Raw genomic sequence first — 22,703 nt, forward strand, 5'->3', positions numbered from 1 at the left:
GACAGCTGGCATCCCTGCCTCGTGCCTCTGTGCAGCTGGAAGTATTTTGAGCTAATGGTGTTAGTCCGTACACTCGCCATGGAAACTCTATACAATAATTTAACCCAGGCAGTGAACCCTGCTCCAAGCCCAAATCGCTCCAGTATCTCTATGAGGTACTTCCTCTCGACTCGGTCGAAGGCCTTTTCTGCCTCCAGGGAGATGATCACTTCTGGTGTTTCTCTCCCCATTATCACATTCAGCAGGCACCTGATGTTTGATGTTAGCTGCCTGCTCTTGACAAAGCCCATCTGGTCCTCAGCTCTCCAGCCGCCTAGCCAGGGTTTTGCATCTACATTGAGCAGCAAGATGGGTCTGTAGGACCTGCACTCAGTCAGATCTTTGTCTTTCTTGGGTATCAGCGATATTGAGGCTTGTGACAGTGTTGGTGTCAGGGAGTCCCTTGCCAGCAAATACATCTCCCGCAAGTGCGGAGCCAATGCTGGTCTGCTGGGAATCCATCCAGCCCCAGTGCCTTCCCAGTCTGCATGGAGTTGATACTCTCCATGACTTCCCCCAGTCCTAATGGTGCCTCCAGGACCCGTCCCCCATCTTCCTCCTGGACTGGCATGTCCAGTCCATCGAGGAACTGCTTCATCTTCGAGTCCCCCTCAGGGAGCTCGGAGGTGTACAGCCCCCGTTAAAGACCTTGAATACCTCATTGACCTTTTCTGGTTCGACTACCAACCTACCGTTATTGCTTCTAACCTGCGCTATTTCCCTTGTGGCTGCCTACTTCCTCAGTTGGTGAGAAAGCAGGCGGCTAGTTGTCTCCATGTACATAGAAGATTCCCCAGTGTCTGGTGGAACTGGGGCACTGCTTTCCTCATGGAGAGCTCAAGCGCTACGATCTGGGCCGCGGAGTACCGCCAGTCCACCTCCAGTATGGAGTCGACCAGTTGTTGCCTTGCCGCCCTCTCCTTCCGGTCTCTGAGCACTCTATGCAATAATCTCTCCTCTGATCACAGCCTTCAGAGCCTCCCAGAACGTGGAGGGCGAGACCTCCACATTCTAATAATATACCCACTCTCCAAACTCTCATCAATGTAGTGTGGTCAGATTTTACAACTGCAGAGTATTCCACTTTTTTTACCCCTATAAAGAAGTCGACCTAGTGGTAGATCCTGTGTATCTGAGAGAAGAACTCCTTCCCTGGGTGTGCGATCTCTCTGTCCATGGCTCTTGTACACAGTTAAAGTCCTCCCCCATGATGAGTTGGTGAGTCTATGTCAGGGATTTTTGTATGGTCTTCTTTATTAATTCCATGTTGTCCCAGCTGAGAGCGTACACGTTAACAAGGACCACTGGTCCCCCTTCCAGAACCCAACTAATCATGATGTACCGTAACCATCCTCGTTGCTGTAAACACCATCTTCTTACTGAGCAGTATGGCTACCCCTCCTAGCTTTCGTCCCGTAACACAAATGGTATGTCTGACCCACCCAGCTCTTTCTTACCCGCAGTAGGTCCTTCTCTCAGATGTGTCTCTCAGAGGAAGACGAAATTGGCCCTTATACATTTTAGGTGGGTGAAAACTCTGGATCATTTCACTGGGCCGCTAAGTCCCCTGACATTCAAGGTGACTATTCTGATGCTGAGGGTTTCCAGAAAAAGATCCATTTAATGCAACCTGTTTACTGTTAGTTCGCAAATCTTCAATCCATGCCAGTATGTTACCCCTACACCAAGAGCTTTTATTTTTCGTAATAACCTTTGATGTAGCACCTTATCAAATGCCTTCTGGAAATCTAAGAACAGTATATTCACCGATTCCCCTTTATCCTTCAAACAACTCCAAGAAATTCGTTAAACATGATTTTCCTTTCACAAAACCATGTTGACGCTGCTTGAATTTTTCAAGTTCTCTACTATGACATCTTTAACAACTGCTTCTAATATTTTCCCTGTGACAGATGTTAGGCTAACTAGCCTGTAGTTTCCTGCTTTGTCTGCTTCCCTTCTTGAATAAAGGGGCTACAATTGCGATCTTCCAATCTAATGGAACCTTCCCCAAATCAAGGAGGATTTTGGAAAATTAAAACCAATACACCAACTATCTCATCAGCCACTTTTTCAACATGTTAGGGTGAAGTCCATCCAGACCCAGAGATTTGTCTGCCACAGAACCAATAATTTGGGGAGTGGTGGCACAGTTGTATTGTCGCTGGATTAATAATCCAGAGATAATCCAGGGGCTGGTTTAGCTCACTGGGCTAAATCGCTGGCTTTTAAAGCAGACCAAGCAGGCCGGTTCGATTCCCGTACCAGCCTCCCCGGACAGGCGCCGGAATGTGGCGACTAGGGGCTTTTCACAGTAACTTCATTGAAGCCTACTCGTGACAATAAGCGATTTTCATTTCATTTCAGATCCAGGGTAATGTTCTGGTGACCAGGTTCGAATCCCACTATGGCAGAATATGAATTCAATAAAAACCTGGAATTAGCCTTTTTTTTTTTAAATTTAGAGTACCCAATTATTTTTTCCAATTTAGGGGCAATTTAGCATGACCAATCCACCTATCCTGCACATCTTTGGGTTGTGGGGGTGAAATCCACGCAGATACGGGGAGAATATGCAAACTCCACACAGCCAGTGACCCAGGGCCAGGATTCGAACCCGGGCCCTCAGCGCCGTAGGCAGCAATGCTAACCATTGTGCCACCGTGCTGCCCCGGAATTAGCCATTGTTGATCGTTGTTAAAAAAATCCATCTTGCTTATGAATATCCTTCCTTTAGGGAAGGAAGCCTGCCTTGGTCTGGACTACATGAGACTCCAGGCCCACAGCAATGACTCTTTTTTTAAAAAATAATTTTAATTCAAATTTTCACATTTTCACAGAAAAGAAAACTGTAACAGAGAATCCAAAGAACAAAAAGAACAAAACAAACCCCCCCCCCCATACATACAAAAGAGAAACAATAAATAAACGCCCGTTGTGCGCAAAGATTCAACCCAAAACAAAAACACAGCAATGACTCTTATTGCCCTCTGAAACGGCCCAGTAAGCCACTCAGTCGCATTCAACTGCTACAAAGACAACAAAAAGAAATGAAACTGGATGACGGGTAGTCCATTGACCTAGGCACCAAATACGTCAATGGTAAACCATTCCTGCAAAGTCCTCTTTACTAACATCTGGGGGCTTGTGCCAAAATTGGGAGATCTGCCTCACAGACTAATCAAGCAACAGCCTGACATACTCACACTCACACAATCATACCTTACAGTTAATGAACCAGACACCACCATCACCATTCCTGGGTATGTTCCACTGACAGAACAGACCCAGCAGGGGCGGAAGCAGTGGTATACAGTTGAGATTTAGTTGGTCTGGAGTGCCCAACATTGACTCTGGATCCAATGAAATCTCATAGCATGAAATAGGGAGAAGGAAACCTCTTGCTGATTATGACACACTGTCCTCCCTCAGCTGATGAATCAGTGCTCCTACATGCTGAACACCATTTGGAGGAAGCACTGAGGGTGGCAATTACGCAGAATCCGCCAGAGACCAAGCTGGTCGGGCCATAAAGTGCAAAAGATAAGGCTAAAACATTCACAACAATCTTCAGCCAGAAGTGCCAAGTGGATGATCCATCACTGCTTCCTCCAGAGATCCCCAGCATCACTTATGTCAGTTTTCAGCCAAGTCAATTTACTCCACCTGAAGGCACTGGAAATTGCAATGGCTATGGACCCTGACAATATTCTGGCCATCGTACTGAAGACTTGTGCTCCAGAACTTGCCGTGCCCCTAGCCAAGCTATTCCTGTACAGCTACAACACTGGCATCTAACCGGCAATGTGAAAATTGGCCAGTTATGTCCTGTGCACAAGAAACAAACAAATCCAACCTGGCCAATTACCGCCCCTTCAGTTTACACTCAATCATCAATAAAGTAGGGCAGCACAGTGGCGCAGTGGGTTAGCCCTGCTGCCTCACGGCTCCGAGGTCCCAGGTTCGATCCCAGCTCTGGGTCACTGTCTGTGTGGAGTTTGCCAACCCAAAGATGTGCAGGCTAGGTGGATTGGCCTCGCTAAATTGTCCCTTAATTGGAAAAAAAATGAATTGGTTACTCTAAATTTATTTTTTAAAATCATCAATAAAGTGATGGAAGGGGGTCATCAACAGCATTATAACATGTTAGTTCCTTAATAATAACCTACTCACTGACAGTCAGTTTGGGTTCCACCAGGGTCACTCAGCTCCTGACCTCATTCTTGCCCTGGTTCAAACGCGGACAAAAGAGCTGAACTGAGGTGAGGTGAGAGTGACTGCCCTTGACATCAAGACGGCATTTGATCGAGTATATCATCAAGGAGCCTGAGTAAAACTGGTGTCAATGGGAATCAGGAGGAAAACCCTTGAATGGCTGGAGTCATACATAGCACAAAGAAGATGTTTGTGGTGGTTAGATGTCAGTCATCTAATTTCCAGGACATCACTGTAGGAGTTACTCAGGGTAGTGCCCCAGGCCCAATCATCTTTAGCAGCTTCATAAGATCAGACGGGAGCATGCTCACCACCATTTAAGACTCCTCAGATACTAAAGCTGTCCATATTCAAATACAGCATGAATCATGTAATATCCAGGCATGGGCTGACAAGTGACAAATAACATTCGCACCACACAAATGCCAGGCAATGACCATCTCCAACATGCTTTTGATATTCAACAGCATTGCCATTGCAGAACATTCCCTAGTTTCCTAGGGGTTACCATTGACCAGTAACTGATCTGGACAAGCAATTTGAATACTGTGGCTACCAGAGCAGATCAGAGGCTAGGAATTCTGTGATGAGTATCTTACCTCCTGACTCTCCAAAGTCTGTCCACCATCTGCAAGGCACAAGTCAGGAGTGTAGTGGAACAATCTCCACTTTCCTGGATGAGTGCAGTGCCAACACTCAAGAAGTTAAACACCATCCAGGACAAAGTAGACTGCTTGATTGGCACCCCTCCCACAAACATGTACTCTCTCTACCACCAACGGACAGTAGCAGCACCTTTCAAACCCACGACTGGTACCATCTGGAAAGACGAGGGCAGTAGATACCTGGGGACATCACCACCTGTCATTCACTATCCAGAATAGGAAATATATTGCTGCTCCTTTACTATTGCTGGGTCAAAATCCTCAGATTCCCTCCCTAACAGGTATACCAACACCTCAGGGACTGCAGCAGTTCAAAAAGGCAACTCATCACCAACTTCTTATGGGCGACTAGGGAAGGGCAATAAATACTGGCTTAGCCAGTATGAATTAATAAAAAGAAATTGCTCAATACCACTTTCATGGAATACCTATAGTGCAGAAGGAGGCTATTCAGCCCATCAAGTCTACACTGGCTCTCTTAGAGTACTCCACCCAAGCCCACTTCCCCTCCCTATTCGTATAATCCTTAAACTTAACCTACACATTCCTGGACACAAAGGGACAATTTAGCATGGCCAACCCATCTAACCTGCACATCTTTGGACTGTGGGAGGAAATCGGAGCACCCGGAGGAAACCCATGCAGACATGGGGAGAAAGTGCAAACTCCACACAGTTTATGATAATCTTTATTGTCACAAGTATGCTTCAATTAACACTGCAATGAAGTAAACTGTGAAAAGCCCCGAATCGTCACATGCCTGCGTCTGTTCGGGTACACAAGAGGGAAAATTCAGAATGTCCAAATTACCGAACAGCATGTCTTTCAGGACTTGAGAGAGGAAACTGGAACGCCCGGAGGAATCCCACGGAGACACAGGAAGAACGTGCAGTCTCTGAGCAAACAGTGATGACACCCAAGGCTGGAATTGAACCAGAGTCCCTGGCACTGTGAGGCAGCAGTGCAAACCACTGTGCCGCCTGGCGATTCTAATTTTCCTGAGTATGTCCCTTTCATTTCCTGATTTACTGCTATTTCTGGAATGTTACTTCTGTCTTCTATAATGAAGACCAATGCAAAATATTGCTTTAATTAATCCGCCATAGCCCTGCTTTCCATTATCAATTTCCCAGATGCCATTTCAATAGGACTAACGTTCACTTGATAACATTTCGTTTTTATTTTAAATGCCAATAGAAACTCTTACTCTCCATCTTTACATTACTAGCTAGCTTGAACTCTTCTGCCCTTATCAATCTTTTTGTCACTTTTAATGTGCTCTGCATTCTTTCCAATCTTCTGACCGGTGCTCGTCTTTGCACGAATATATAATTTTTCTTTAAGTTTGATACTATCCTTATCTTTCGTAGTTAACCACAGATGATGGGCCATTCCCTTGGAATTTTTCTTACTCACTGGATCGTGTTTATTCTGAGTATTCTGAAATATCCCTTTAAATCTACCCCTTGAACATATTTGCCAGTTTACTTCAGCTGGTTCTGCTTTCATACCCTCATAATTGCCCTTACTTAAGTTTAAAATACTAGTCTTGGGCACGCTCTTGTCTCCCTCAAATTGAATGTAAAATATAGATCCCTCGGGGATGTCACAAAGTCATATTCTGTCAGTGCAGAGCTATTATCCATACTCAGTGACCTACACATCAAAAGCTGGATTCTTATCATGTGCTTTCATTTTTGTGAATAGTTTCTTATGGAACTTTACTGAAATCCTTCGGAAAGACCATATAAATAATATCCATAGACACTCATGTTAGCGACTGCTGTGTAGTCCTAGTGTTTTTAGTGTTTCTTCACAAGCAGCCTTGGAGCTGAACAGGGGCGTGACGTCGTCAGAGATTACATCACTGGCCATTTGCACAGGCAAACAGGCACTCTAATATTACAACCTGTAGTGTTAACATCTTCTAAATAACGCCCTATGTTTTAGTTGAACCTCCAAGAATTGTACACTCAATCTTGAGTCCACCACGTAAAGACTGGCGAGGAGATAGGCTGACAGCATTTGTCAGCACCCGAAAAAAAACTAAATTAAAATCGTAGCTACGTGAAAGCTAGCGATGTGTCGGGAGAGGGGGGCAAACATTAGTTGTAGCCACCAGTGGAACCGAAAAATCCAAAGGAAACAACCTTGGATAAAAGCCCGTCATGCTCTCCACCCAAACGAACCAGGGAGCCATGTGTAACAACAAATTTAGAACTGGGTCTTGCAAAACACAGACGAAAACAGGTTGAGCTCGGGTTGTGCCAGGTTTTGGGGAGGAAGCAAGGTAGTGCTAAAAATCCATGACTCATTATGTACACGCAGGTCCTCCCTTTGGAAAAAATGGTGGGGGGTTGTGGCGCCATGGGACCATTTGATGAGAATACAGAGCAATGGAGCTCATATACAAAACAAATGAAGTGCATAATGGTGATATTTAAACTCCTTAGGAGTCTGGTACAGCCAGAAAGACCAGGGACAAAAACATACCTAGAAATAGTGCACATTTTGCAGGGCCACCATTCACCAAAATCACAGAACGTTTTAGGCTTCAGAGTCACAACCAAGAAGAGGGTGAATCGATGACACAGTTTGTAGCTACCCTGAAAAGAGGTGAACACTGTAAATTCGGAGTGTTAAAACGCTACTATCAGACACAGCCCAAAGATGTGCAGGTTAGATGGATTGGCCATGCTAAATTGCCCCTTAGTATCCAAAAAGGTTAGGTGGGGTTACTGGGTTACATGGATAGGGTGGAGGTGTACACACACACTCACGATCGAGTATCATCAGTCAAACCTTCATGCGAGTGCAAATGGACTCTCCCAACGTCAATAAGCAGTTCGCATGGAAACATTTTCTATTCGAGCAAGTAGATTACACTCCTGTAACCACAAGAAAGGTGAAGAAGCGTACCAAAAGTGATCCAGTACCGTCAGAGGGTATGGATATAGTGCATCGAGGCAAGTCTTCAGCAACACATCCAGCGATAAAGTCACATTTCACCTGAAGACGCGGGTTATCTGTACAGACTGGTTGTCTCCACCAGTATTAAGAAAACTAACCCAATTATATGAAGGCCATGGTATTGTAAAGATGAAGGAGATAGCCAGGAACTATTTTTAGTGGCCGCAGCTAGATGCTGACATCAAGAAAGCGGGAATATATTTGACTTGTGCCAAAGGATGGAACCTGTCACCATTAACCCCACCGCCGCCATGGGAAAGGGCAGAAGAAGTCTGACAGTGGGTACATGTTGATTATGCCCAAACATTTGAAGGGGGCATATTTCTCATTCTAGTCGATGCTCACTCAAAGTGGCCTGAAGTTGTCTTCATGAGGTCAGTCATCAGAAAGAGATTGGGTGAAATCTTCAGCAGTTTTGCTTACCCTGAACCACCAGTGAACGATAATGGACCACAGTTCATATCTCAAGAGTTCATAAACTACTTATCCCAAGAGTTCATAAACTACTTGAAGGAGAATGGAATTCAAGACACCCAGTTCGATCCTGATCACTCTGCCACAAATGGGCTGGCAGAATGTTTTGTACAGACGATGAAACATTTGTTAAAGGTGGCCAGAGAACAAGATTCATTGCCTAAATGTTTGAGTCAATTCCTGCTCACATATAGGAATACTGCACACACAACAACCCAAGTTTCTCTGGCATTGCTAATGGTTAAACATTAACTAAGCACAGGATTTGATTTGCTGAAACCATCCAAGACAAAATAAATTGTTGAGAAAAAGCAGCAGGATTAGGTTATACAGTAGAAGAACAAGGCAAAACGTCCTGTTTTCTGCCTGGATCAAGAAGTTCCTGCAAGAAATTATACCACATATGAAAAGTGGATTCCTGCCACCATCTGAGCACTGATGGGACCGGTCCCCCACACCGTATAAACCCGAGACAATGTAATATGGAGGCTCAACCAGTTTCCATCGACTGCCACCCTCTTCTGCCTGGTTGAACTTGTTCTCTCATTGAACAGTTTTTCTTTTAATTCATCTGACTTGCTCCAAATAAAGGTGTTTGCTTTGGGTACATGTATGGACCCTAGCTAGGTCCTATTTTCTAGAGTATGTGGAACAACAACTCCAAATCTACTTGTGTCCTATCCCTCAACTCTTCTAGTACATTGTTGATTCTCGCCCTGAATTGTAAAACGTCTTCAACTTTGTTTCCAATTTACATTCTTGTTTCAATTTTGCATAGTCCATCTCAAACTCTTCTTTTCCTCAACTTCCCAGTCTCTGTTTCAGCTATCAATTAATATTCATTACAAGTCCACTAACTTCCTGTTACCTCAAATACATTTCCACACACCCTACACCCCGTAGAGACTCAATTCCATTCTCCCAGTTCCTCTACTCCATTGCATTGTTCCGATCATGCACTCTTCCACAACAACGATTGAGATGTCCTCTTTTTTCCTCAATTGAGGTTTCTCTCCCATAGAGACTAATAGGGCCCTTGACCATGTTTACCAAATTTCCCACAATACTGCTCTCACACCCCCCCCCCCCCCCCCACTGTCCTCACTTTCCACCCCACCAGTTTCCATATTCAACAGATCATTTTCTGTCATTTCCACTACCTCCACCAAATTCATCTTCCACGCCCCACCCCATTCAGCATTCTTGAAAGACTGTGGGGTAGGTGATGGTGTAGTGATAATGGAAGAAGGAACTGAATAATAATAATAATTGCTTATTGTCACAAGTAGGCTTCAATGAAGTTACTGTGAAAAGCCCCTAGTCGCCACATTCCGGCACCTGTTCGGAAGGCCGGTACGGGAATTGAACCCACGCTGCTGGCATTGTTCTGCATTACAAGCCAGCTGTTTAGCCTACTGCGATGCTAAGTTTGAGGATAACAAAGCTATGTAGAGGGACAGGTAGTATTGAGGAAGCTGGCTGCAGAAGGATTTGGACAGGCTAGGAGAGTGGGCAAAGAAGTGTCAGATGGAATACAATGTGGAAAAGTGGAAGGAGGAATGGAGGCAAAGACTATTTTCTAAATGGGGAAATGCTTAGGAAATCAGAAGCACAAACGGACTTGGGAGTCCTTGATCAAGATTCTTTTACGGTTAACATGCAGGTTCAGTCAGCAGTTAGGAAGGCAAATACAATGTTAGCATTCATGTCGAGAAGGCTAGAATACAAGAGCAGGAATATACTTCGGAGGCTGTATACAGCTCTGCTCAGACCCAATTTGGAGTATTGTGAGCAGTTTTGGTCCCATACCTCAGAAAGGATGAGCTGGCCTTGGAAAGGGTCCAGAGGAGGTTCACAAGAATGATCCCTTGAACGAAGAGCTTGTCGTATGAGGAATGGTTGAGGACTCTGGGTCTGTACTCATCGGAGTTTAGAAGGATGGGGGGGGGGGTGTGTAAAACAGAGATGAGGAGGAATTTCTTCAGCCAGAGGGTGGTGATTCTGTGGAACTTTTTGCCGCAGAAGGTTGTGGAGGCCAAATCAGAGTGTCCTTAAGACAGGGATAGATAGGTTCTTGATTAATAAGGGGATCAGGGGTTATGGGGAGAAGGCAGGAGATTGAGGGTGAGAAAAATGGCAGAGTAGACTCGATGGCCCGAGTGGCCTAATTTTGCTCTGATGTTGTCTTGTCTTATGTTCTAATGACATTGGACAGGAGACCCTGGGAACACAATTTCAATTGCCACCATGGCAACTGGTGGAATTTAAATTCAATTAATAAAATCAGGAAACTGAAAACTAATCTCAGTAATGGTGACCATGAAACTGTCACCGATCATCACAAAAAAACTAACTGTTTCATTAATCACCTTTAGGGAATGAAATCAGCCTACCTTTCCTGTTCCTGCCTACATGTTATTCCAGATCCACAGCAGTGTGATTGACTCTTATCTACCCTCCGAAATGGCCAAGCAAGCCACTCAGTTCAAGGGCACTTAGGGATGGGCAACACATGCTGTTCTTTACAGCTATGCCTAAATTGCATGAACGAATTGACAATTTCCTCCATTATGCCCTGGTTCATTCCTCAATCAGCCCCAATTCACCATTCCTTCCCATGAAAACAGAGATGTAACACCTTCTCTTTGACCTTTCTCTTCACCATCCACGGCCCCAAAAACTCCTTCCAGGCAAAACAGCAAGTTGGGTGCACTAACCTTCAATTTAGCCTACTGTATCTGCTGCTCACAATGCAGACTCTTCTATACTGGGAAGGCTAAATGCAAATTGAGTGAGGGTGACCGTTATGTGGAACACCTATATTCAATCCGTAAGCCTGACCTCGAGCTCCAAATGGCCTGCCGTTTTAATTTTCCACCATGCTCTTACGCGGACATCTCTGCCCTTGTTCCCGTGAAGCTCAAAGTAATCTTGAGAAACAGCACCTCATCTTTCAATTAGACACCTAAAGACTTCTAAACTTAACACTGAGCTCAGGAATTTTAGACTTGAAACTCTACTCCCCCTATATTGTTCCCTTTTCTTTATGCGTTTCGGTCCTTTCAGACACAGCACACGTGCACTTCGCACATCTTGTGTATCCTGGTTTCTTTTCTTGCCCCATCACCATTCTATTTCGCCCTACAAGACTAATTCTTCTATCATTCAATCTCTTCTGCCTTCCACCCTCTCACAGACCTTCCTTTTGTCCTTGTCTCACCCATTCCTTCTTCAAAATCAATTATATCTCTAACTTTTCCCTTTCTGATGAAAGGTCAGAGATCTGAAACATTAACTGTTTTACTCTCCAGAGATGCGCCCCAACCAGAGTATTTCCAGCATTTTCTGTTTTTATTTCAGATTTCCAGCATTGGCAATATACTGCTTTCTGAATTAACTATCCATTGGTCACGCCACTCCTGATCCGTTGCTCAGCTCACTGCGCCTCAATATTTCCAGCAACTGTTGTGCAAATTTGCATCGGGAACATAGTCTAACTTTTGGTATTTGCTGCCAACATTGCCAAGCAGCAAATTTCAGACACAAGATTACATTGAACAACGGAAATAAAAATAGATTTATTTTATTGGAGGGCAGAAGAGGCCAATTACTCCATTGCATTGGTGCTATTTCCAAAAGCAGTCTAAAATTGTCAGGTTCTGCCCCCATAACCCAGTATCTTCCACTGCTTCCAAGCAGTGAGCAAAAAGGCAGGAAAAGGCAAAACGAGGGGAGGGAAATTCAGAACGTAAAAACACATCCAGAGCAAGAGCATTGGACGCAGAGTGCAAAGCACTGACAAAGGGAGAAACTGATCAACCGCATCTGTCAGACATTCATAGGGAAAATTTTAGGAATGCCAATTGCAGAGCATTTCAAGGCAGATGAGAGCAAATACTATCACACTAATGGCTCCAGTGCCCTCTGAACTGCTGTTAAGGTGGCCACCGTACTCACCAGTACCTCTATCTTCATTTCTTATTGAACAATTTTTTTCCCATCATACATCAATGCAGCAGCGAGAGTTGGTTACATCGAAAGACATCCCTACAAAAGAAAACTCTTTTTTACAACTTAAATTACTGTAGGATATAGTTTCATAATTATCATAATCAACCATGATCAATGTATGAAGTATTAGCAGATTATAAATATTTGTACTTTCCACTGACAGCAAATGCTTGCGGCAGGTTTGCAAATTGAATGTATCTGAACCATGCACACCCCATTTAATTTGGTCCTCTCAACAACGCAAGTCATAAAATGCATAAAAAGAGAGGATATGGGGCTTGTGGCCAGGGGATCTGTGGTTATATTGTCGTGTTTTTTTGTGTTCGTTGAAATTTGATTTTAAAAATTGTTAAAATTATAAATGCCTCAAGAAAATATTTTCTAAAAAAAAAGGGGATACAATAAACCATCAGAACCACTGGTCCATCCCACCCATGAGCGATGGCATAATGGTCATTTTGCTCGTTAAAGAGCCAGGTTAATACTCTGGCGACCTCAATTCAAATCCCACTATGGCAGCTGGTGAATTTAATTCAATTGATTAATAAATCTGGAATTAAAAGTCTCACTAATGGTGACCATGAAGGGAAGGAACTCTGCAGTCCTTACCTGATCTGGCCTACATGTTGGTACAGACCCACAGTGTAGTGGAGTCTTAACTGCCCTTTGAAATGGTTTAGCGAGCCACAAAGTTGTACTAAACCTACACCAGATAGAGTGCAGCAGTTCCAGAAGGTAGTTTACACCTTCCCAAGGGTCACTAGGGATGGATAACAAATGCTGGTATTTCCAGCAACATTCAAATTCCATGAAAGAATATAAAGAATTCAAACCCTTCTACCCAACTCTTAACTCCACAATCAAGGGATAAAAGGAAAAAAAACAGGGGGAAAAACATAGCCAATTCAGCAAAATTTCTGGAAAATTCAAGTTAATCAAGCAAGCTTCAGGAGACAATTAATAATCAGCAATTGACAACTTGCCTAACTCTTAGTCCTGTTTCCTTTAACTCTCCTTAAAACATTCTTCAATGCTCACGTGATCTCTGCTACAATTGCTAACTTTGGCGGTGTATTCCACACCTCTTGGTAAAAATAATTCCTCCTGCTGTGGGTTGCCAATCTTCAGTGTCCCCTTACTCAATGACTGGAAACACCATGTCGCCAACTACTCTTTCCCATTGCTTAATGATTTGAAACACCTCTAACAAACCACTCCAAGTTCTTTAGAGGAGCTTAAAGAGGTCAGAGGTGTTCAAAGAAAAGCACAGCCCCAAAAAGCTAATAAAAATGAGTACAGGCCCTTCCTGCGTAACATTTTCTTCATAAGACAACACCTTCATCATAGGAATTCACCAGGTGAACCTTCTCTAAGTCACCTCCATAAATAAGGATGCCAAAACTATATGCAATCCTCGAAATAAAAAGCAAATTACTGCGGATGCGGAATCTGAAATGAAAGGGAGAGAAAAGAGCTAACGTTTCGAGTCCAATGACTCTTTGTCTTTGACAGCTTTGACAAAGAGTCATCGGACTCGAAATGTTAGCTCCTTTCTCTCTCTACAGATGCTGCCAGACTTGCTGAGATTTTCCAGCATTTTCCCTTTCGTGCAATCCTCTAGGTGTGGTCATGCCAAAGTTATACCACGCAAGGCTTTTCTTCTTTTATACTCCAACTCCTTCCAATAAAGACCAATATTGTACAGTATTTGCTTTAATAGCTTACTGCATCTGCATGCTAACATTATATGTATCGTGTACAATACTTTAGGTTTGAGGCAAGTATAGAGGTAGTGAAAGCATGGGGCAAAAGAACAATAAGAAAGATCTGTGATGAGGTGGAAGGCAGGATTGTTTAAAATTACAAAAGGGAAGCATCGATGCAAAAGGGGATAGAATGGGACAAGTAAATAAATTTAAAATGGGTCTAGATTAGGTGCAAATGGAGAATAGGAGTATCATCGCAAACTGCCGTCTGAGAAAATAGAGCCGAAGGGTTTTTGATAATTGTTAACTCAAGATTGAATATAGAAGACTGCAAAGGAAAAGTGAGGTGCTGTTCCTCAAGCATAAATTGTCTTGTACCTTATTCTAGTGAAGCCCAGGGGACAAAGAGATCAAAGTGGGGCGGAGAATTAAAGTGACAGGTGACTGGAATCTCAGGGTCACATCTGCCAAGTGTGCGTATCACAGCAGTCACCCAAACTACATTTGATTTTTCCAGTATAGAGCACAGCACACTGTAAGCAGTGAATGCAATATACTAAATTAAAAGAAGTGCTGTTTTATCCACCAGGAGCATTTGGAACGCCTGAAGGTCAGATAGTGCATCTTTTGCAGTTGCTTTGGAAGTTACCATGGGAATATTATTTTATTTTAAAACAAAGTGCATCATCCATATTTACTGAATTACTCAAACACGGGCGAGGAACTTGATCAGGATGTTACTACTGTTCAACGGATCGACAAGTCACTGCCTAGACTCGTATATGCAGAATGTACCCAAAATACTCAAAAGGCAGCTAGTAACTGTAGAAATACATTTGAGCACAAATCACTGCCTATAGGCATGGAAATGATGGCTGTGGGGAATTAAGAAACTCATCACGCAGGACAGGATCGAAGTAACAATCACTCCACTTTCCCAAGTCTAGATATTAAAATGAACCCCTTAACTTCATTACATCAATTCCAATGAAAATCTTGTTCTGGCTCATCTTGTTAATGAGTCACTTGACATCCTGCATATCTGGAAAATCCCAAATTATTTCCCTGGCCTTGAATGAGTTAGTTGATGTCTGAAGTTGTTGCAGAGAGCAGCATTACTTTTGGTTTCTATAATATTTGTACGTGGATTGGATTTGCTGTGATGCTTTGGTTTCTCAACACCTATTGGCCAGATTTAAACTTGAAAAAAGACCATACTCAAATTATCTGAGGCCGACAGACATCTGGGACCCAAAGCTGCTCTGAACTCTAAGTATATGGTTACACAGACGCATCACTGAAAAATAACCCTCAGAGATCACATCATCTCGCTCTATACCATATCACTATGCTCAGCAACAGGTGTCAAGTTAGTTACAGTATGAATAAAACGAGAAGCAATTCACTTTTTCACTCATTTATAGTAATTTGAAAAGCCCAGTGACTTGGTTAATAGAATTATTACAATCCTTTAACATAGTTCTCTGCTGTTAGTTGCACACACATTTTATTGCTCACGTTTGCGCACATTTGTATAAAAGGCCTACACCTCAGGTGTGGGAAAATTATTCATCACAAAAGAGAAACAGTCAAAAGGTCTGTCCCAATTGTAAAGTCTCAAAGTGACAGAAACTATTCTGACTGGCTCAAATTACATATTTAACATCACAAATACTTTGGTTGAAGATTTACTCTGGCGGATTATCTTCAAATCCAATCATGCACCTCACCTTCAACCACATATTCTGCTCGCAAAATCATATCCCTTCAGAAATCAGTATCTGACAACTTACAGAGATCAATATAATGGGAGAAATGCTGACATGGTTACAACTCCCATCTTTTTTAATTAATGCATGGTTTTTATACATGTTCTGTTTTTCATTTTCAGATTTTTCTACAATAGTGTAGCCTCAAGATATTTTTCAGTACGCCTTGTATATTTTACCACCTACCAAGTGCGGTTTCAGAAAACCCACTTTCTAAATATATTAAACACCCGTACAACGTACAATTTTGACTTGGCATCCAAAATTTGTATTTGAACATAGACTTGGGAGCAGGGGCTGGCCATTCAGCCCTTAAAGCCTGCTGTGCCATTGGATAAGATCATGGTTGATCTGGTTGTGGCCTTAACTCCACTTTCTCATTTGTCACCTCCCCCCCCCCCCCCCCCCCCCCCCTCTCCCCTCCTCCTCCTTCCCTCCCTCCTCGACTTTCGTCTGTCAAAAAAAAAATTTAACTCCGAGCCAAGAAATTCACTGACACAGCCCACCCTGCTTTCTGGGGAAAATATTTACCACTACAACCAACTGCATTCGTGGGACCGACCACCCAGACGGCCTGCCTATACCTTTCCATCATGTATGTACATGTGAACTCGCTTTATATTTTCCATTCATTTAAAAATAATAATTCTCCGCGAGAAACACATGATTCTCTGCACATTTTTTTTTTGCCCACCCACATATGCATATAAAATAATTAAATGATTATGTTGCACATTAATTTATTTCATTTGCTGGGTATAATTTTGTTGCATGCGGGGCAGTGAGTAAATGCTGCGAGGGTGCTGAGTGGGCGCCCCATCTCTCTGGTGCTCCAACTCTGGGAGTCTGGAGCCAGGCTGCCTGAGGCCTTCTCCCTTCCCTTCTTCTTCCTTTCCTTACCTTCCCCCCCTCATATTCCGCTCGGCCTCTCCCGCTCACACGGCTCCCGGGACCGAGGCCCCCAGCACCGCTGCCTTCGAAATGGGTTTCCGGCGCTCGGAGCGGGCCTGGCGGTGGCTGCACGGCTTCTCGCTGCCCATCAATCGCCCCTTCCCCTCCCCCAGCTCTCTCCTGCTCCTCCTCTGCTGCCGCCACCCCCCACCCTTCGTCCTCCGCCACCACCTCCTCTCCTTTTTTTTTCCTCTTCCTCCTTTCAAAACAGCGCGACGTCAACACACACGCACGCACACGTCCGTGACGTCAGCGCACGCCGCCCGTGCGTCAGGACGTTCCCTGTGAGGGAGGGGGGGCGGTTTGGTTGAAGAGCCAAGTTGATGGTAGAATGGTCAACCCAGCTGAACTTACTGCCAACTCTGCTCCTCACTCCACAGACACCTGTCAGAATGTTCCCAACATTTTCATATATATATTTTTTTAATGTACCGCTGAGGACTTGGCCTCAAGTAGAGGGCGCGGACTGGATGCTTCCTCTTGCGGGACAATCTAGAACATTCTCAAGGTCTCCGTTTCGGGATAAGGGGCAGCAGATTTAAAACAGGGAAGAGGAGAAATTACTTCTCTCTAAAGGGCCGTGGATTTGCGGAATTCACAACCCCAGAGCACATTGGATGCCGGGACATCTAAATTTGAGGAGGTGTTTGATGGATTTTTAATGAGCAATGGGTAGAAGGGTTACGGAGGACGGGCAGGAAAGTGGGAGTTGAGGCCAAGAGGAGATAAGCCATGATCATTTACATAGAATTTACAGTGCAGAAGGAGGCTACTCGGCCCATCAAGTCTGCACCGGCTCTTCGAAAGAGCACCCTTCCCAAGGTCAACACCTCCACCCTGTCCCCATAACCCAGTAACCCCACCCAACACTAAGGGCAATTTTGGACACTAATGGCAATTTATCATGGCCAATCCACCTAACCTGCACATCTTTGGACTGTGGGAGGAAATCGGAGCACCCGGAGGAAACCCATGCACACATGGGGAGGATGTGCAGACTCCGCACAGACAGTGACCCAAGCTGGGATTCGAACCTGGGACCCTAGAGCTGTGAAGCAATTGTGCTAACCACAATGCTACCGTGCAGGCTCAAGGGGTTGAATTGCCTACTCCTGCTCCTAGTTCTTATGCTCCAAATGTCTTTTGCAATTCTTTCACTGTTGAATTTGTACGTTCCTCCGTGTCTGCATAGGTTTCCTCCGGGTGCTCCAGTTTCCCTCCACAGTCCAAAGACATGCAGGTTAGATGGATTGGCCATGCTAAATTGTCCAGGGATATGCAGTTTAGGTTACAGGGATTGGGTGGGTTGGGCAAGGGAGTGGACCTGGGTACAGTTTTCTTTAGGTGGGTTGGTGCAGACTTGATAGGTTGAAAGGCCTCCTGCACTATCGGGATTCTGTAGATTATGGATGTCTGCTAGACGTCTCAAAGAGCTTTACAGCCAATTAAGTACTTTACTGAAGCTCTGTCACTGTTTGGAGGGAAGCAACGCGGCAGCCAGGTTGCACACTGCAAACTCCGACAGTGATAATCACCACTTAATTCATATTTTTTGATGTGGTTTGAGAGATAAATATTGGCCAGCATATTGGTGGTAACAACCCGCCCCCCAACTTGCTCTTCTGCAAAATAATTCCATAAGATCTTTCACATCCATACGAACATGCAGATGCAAACCTTTTTTAATGTCTCATCCAAAACACAACACCTCCATCTGTACTGAACTGGAGTGTCTGCTTTTGGGGGAACATGCCCAAATAGTTGTTCCTTTCCCAAAGAAGTCATTGACCTCCTGGCTGGGGTGAAGCTCTGAAGGAAATGTCTTGCCATGAGCTCATTACTCATATGTGAGATTTGGCAGTGAGTTTAAGCAGGTCATTATGGGAATCAAACCAAGAACAATCCATTTTTTACTGTATTATTAAAGTACAATTACTGCAACAAAGTTTGGAGTTTGTAATGAAAATAAAGCAGCAATCAAAGTCAATATTGAACATTGAACCACATTGCCACAATAATAGTCGTCTTCACAGCAATGGTATGCAAGGTTACCGTGTCTTCTAGGAGACGATAAATGTCTTCCCGGGCCAGCGTGTGCGTCTGAGAGGAAAGACAGGGCTTCAGTTTAACATTCCATCAAAAGATAGTACCTCGAAAAGAGGACCTTTGGGACTGCACTGGAGTCCATACAATCCCTGAAGTGCAAAAGAAGGCTCTTTGACTCATTGAGTCTGCACCGATCGTCTGAAAGACCACCCTAACAAGGCCCACTCCTCCACCCTAACCCTACCCCATCAGTGATCGTGGTCAATACACCAAACCTGTACATCTTTGGACTGTGGGAGCAAACTGGAGCACCCAGAAGAAACGTATGCAGACATGGGGAGAATGTGCAAACACCACACAGTCACCCAAGGCCAAAATCAAACCTGGATCCCTGGCGCTGTGAGGCAGCAGTGCTAACCACTGTACTACCATGCCACCCTAAATTTTAAAGTGTCAGTCTAGATTTTTGTGCTCAAACGCCTGGAGGGGTCTTGAATCCACAACCTTCTGACAGAGAGGTGAGAGTGGTGTGCCCTGAAACCTTAGCTGAAACATTTCAGTTAAAATATTGTTGGAATACACTCCTAAATATTAGAGTTACTAAACATCTTCCTCTGGAGGGTGTTCACAGAATTGTTACAGCTCGGAAGGAGACCGTTCGGCCTGTCTTGTCTGCGCCAGCTCTCTAAATGAGCAATTCATCTCATGCCATACCACTGCCTTCTCCCTTAACTCTGCAATTCTTCCTTTTCAGGTAATCTAATTAACTCATGAATGATTTGTTTTAATTTGCCTCCAACTTATTCCAGACTTCTATCACTCACTACATGAAAAAGTTTCTCCTCATGTGTCCATTGCTCCTTTTGCCAATTATATTAAATCTGTGCCCTCTGGTCCTTGATCCTTCTACCAATGGGAACAGTTCCTCCATATCCTACTCTGTCTATACCCCTTATGGTTTTGAATACCTCTATCAAATCTCCTCTCAACCTTCTCCAAGGAAAACAATCTCACCTTGTCCAATCTAGATGGCAACTGAAGTTCCCCATCCCTGCAACCATTCTTGTGAATCTTTTCCGCACTCTGTCTAATGTTTCATGTACACAGCCAAATGTATCTGAATTATAACTGAAAGTTGCTGACTTCTTCTCACACAAGTGTTTTCACTGAATATGAGACTAGCCATTTAATCGCCTGGTAAAAAGTCGCAATATGTGCTGCGGATATGCTGCACTGAATTTTGCAAAAGGAGCCATAAGCAGGCATGTCCTGGATGACTACCTAAGAAGTCTTTACCAATATTGTAGATGGTGCTGTTCCTGCATCGATGGAGTTGTAAAACATAGGTAACATCATTACCCAATTTCTTGATCAATATCCCTCATGCGACTCTGGTAGCACAGTGGTTAGCACTGTTGCTTCACAGCGCCAGGGTCCCAGGTTCGATTCCTGGTTTGGGTCACTGTCTGTGCGGAGTCCGCACGTACTCCCCGTGTCTGCACGGGTTTCCTCCGGGTCCTCCAGTTTCCTCCCACAAGTCCCAAAAGACGTGCTGTTAGGTAATTTGGACATTCTGAATTCTGCCTCCATGTAGGCTAAAGGCCCCGGAATGTGGTGACTAGGGGCTTTTCACAGTAACTTCATTGCAGTGTTAATGTATGCCCACTTGTGAAAATAAGGATTATTATATACATCAAGGTGAGGAGTTAAGGTAAGTCTGGCAGCCTGGCAGAAAATTGGAAGTGGTGCTCCTCTGGAATGTGTGCTGAGACCACTATTGTATATCACATACATAAATGATTAGGACTCTTTGGATTTGGAGGCATGGTGGTGAAATTTGCAAATGACATTAAATTAGGAAGGGCACAGCTAAAAAAGAGAATAGCACCAAAATATAGGAAGGCAGGCTTGCAGTTCAGCGAAACCTGTGAGTAAATGACAAATTGAATTCAATATAATGAAATGTGAAATGGTTCATTTTGTTAGCCTATCTTTCAATCCATTCTGCTTCTTGGTCCCTGGTTTCACATGTCACATAAAGAGACCTTATCGAAACGTCCCTGTCGTCGGGCATGACACATCTGCAACATTATCTTGGTTTTCGACTTTTTGTTCCTTCTTCAATTTTTTTTCCCGGCAGGCTGTCTACTTCATAAAATGAGAGTAAAAGAACATGAGATACTTTATTCAATCAACTGCAAACAGGTCCCCATCCATTTTGATCCTAGGCATTTTTGATACATGAGGGTATATATATATATTCATCTAACCAGTTGCATTGAACATTAATACCATCCAAGTAAAACTCTGGTGATTTTATTATACATTAGGGAGCCCGAAATAATGTTGAAGCCTCTACTCCATAATTAGTTGTGAGCTTTCAACCAAGGGATTTGAATCCCCTCACTGCCAAAAAGATCCTAAATAAGTTGTTCCCTTAAGTGGGTTCCAGTCTGTCTGGCTGTTAACAGAGCAGTGCCTTTATTGGGGAAATCAGCAGGAATCCTGTGCGAAGGCTATACCATCTGCAGAATATATATACTCCAGACTCCAGGTTAATGAAAGGCAGATGTGCAAACCCCCAATGGCTGAGCTCAGGTTAAGAATTGAATCCGTGCAACAAAGAAAATGCATTGAATATTCCAGCATTCATTTAGACTAGAACGCTGAAGTCAAAATTCTGAGAGCAATCAGTCTGTTTACTGCAGTTTTACCTCTGGGTCTTGGAATCACATTCAGCCAAGGCCAAGAGTGAAGATTTTCTCACTCCCTGCTGTAAGAATGCAACATGGCTAAAGCCTCAAACAGACTTAGACATGAAGTCTAAGACATGTACTTACAACACACACAGTCCATATTGGTCAGTAATCGACACTCAACAGGAAATTGTAACCAGGAGAGGGCATAATAATAAACAGAGTCAGAGGACTTACACTTCTGGGGACCCCAGGCTCTCCCTCTTTGCGAGGCCCCTGTATCACACCCCGCTCCCTGGTGACGTGACAGCCTGCCCCAAAGACGTCAAGCCCTGCCCCAATGACATCAATCCACACCCCAATTATATTGAGGCCTGCCACCAACATCAATGCCCTCCTGACCCCACCCACCCTCAGCTCACACAATGCAAGGTACAGAAACCCCAAATTACTGATTCATTGCTGTAATGCTCCTTAAGTTAATACAACAACAAGCCTGTACTGTAATTGATAAATTGAAATCCAAGGCTACCTGTTATCAGCGTGACAGGAGAGATGGCAAATATTGCGATCTTTGTGTCTTGAAGCGAGCAAGCATGGACTGGTTGATGAGCAATGGGACAGAGAAATCAGCTGATGATATGACTGCAGCACAGCAAGGCTTCCGGTGGCAGCTATGTGGTGAGCAGTCGCACAGGCGATGGCTCCCGCCAGGGTACATAGTTTTTAGCTCTTTTTGCACGGTTTATGGTTGACCTTTTGGAGGAAATTGGAATAAGGTTCCCTCGTACGAATAATGACCTGTAAATATAACACTTGGCAGAAGTCGGTAAGGGACCCTCGCCAGACTCAGAAGTTTCTCAGCAGGGGAGGAAATGGCGGAAGCTTCTGCCGCTGGCCCCTCAGTGGTTGTCTGAGACGTGGTCAGCTTCTTGACCAACTAATTTAAGAAGCAGCAGCAGGCAGTCACCGAGGATCTGGAGAAAGCAATGGGGGGCTTTGGCCCCAATTCGGGTTGCCATGGACAAGGTGGACCAGCAGATAGAGGTACATGGGGCGACGATATAGACGGTGGAGGTGGAACTTTCTGACCATAATGATCGGAATGTCTCCCTGGAGGCAGAGATGGCGTTGCTGGCTGAGGAACGAAGAGTCTTAAAG

At 44.2% G+C, this 22,703-nt stretch overlaps 1 protein-coding gene across 6 annotated transcripts in view; it reads right to left on the reverse strand.

The window, feature by feature from the left end:
• The window catches only part of phf20l1 (PHD finger protein 20 like 1), a 167,913-nt gene extending 150,965 nt beyond the window's left edge, over positions 1 to 16,948 (reverse strand). For 2 of the 6 annotated variants that reach the window (XM_038808821.1, XM_038808817.1), the window contains exons 1-2: positions 16,750 to 16,947; positions 12,321 to 12,410 (exon numbers count right to left, since the gene is read on the reverse strand). The gene's annotated coding sequence lies outside the window, so the exon portion shown is untranslated. Of the gene's footprint in view, positions 1 to 12,320; positions 12,411 to 16,749 lie in introns of all 6 variants that reach the window. The other 4 variants (XM_038808820.1, XM_038808822.1, XM_038808819.1 and 1 more) reach the window with 3 other exon arrangements.
• Between the last annotated feature and the right edge of the window lie 5,755 nt (positions 16,949 to 22,703).

Source organism: Scyliorhinus canicula, chromosome 10, assembly GCF_902713615.1.
Source record: "Scyliorhinus canicula chromosome 10, sScyCan1.1, whole genome shotgun sequence".
In the NCBI taxonomy this organism is placed as follows: domain Eukaryota; kingdom Metazoa; phylum Chordata; class Chondrichthyes; order Carcharhiniformes; family Scyliorhinidae; genus Scyliorhinus; species Scyliorhinus canicula.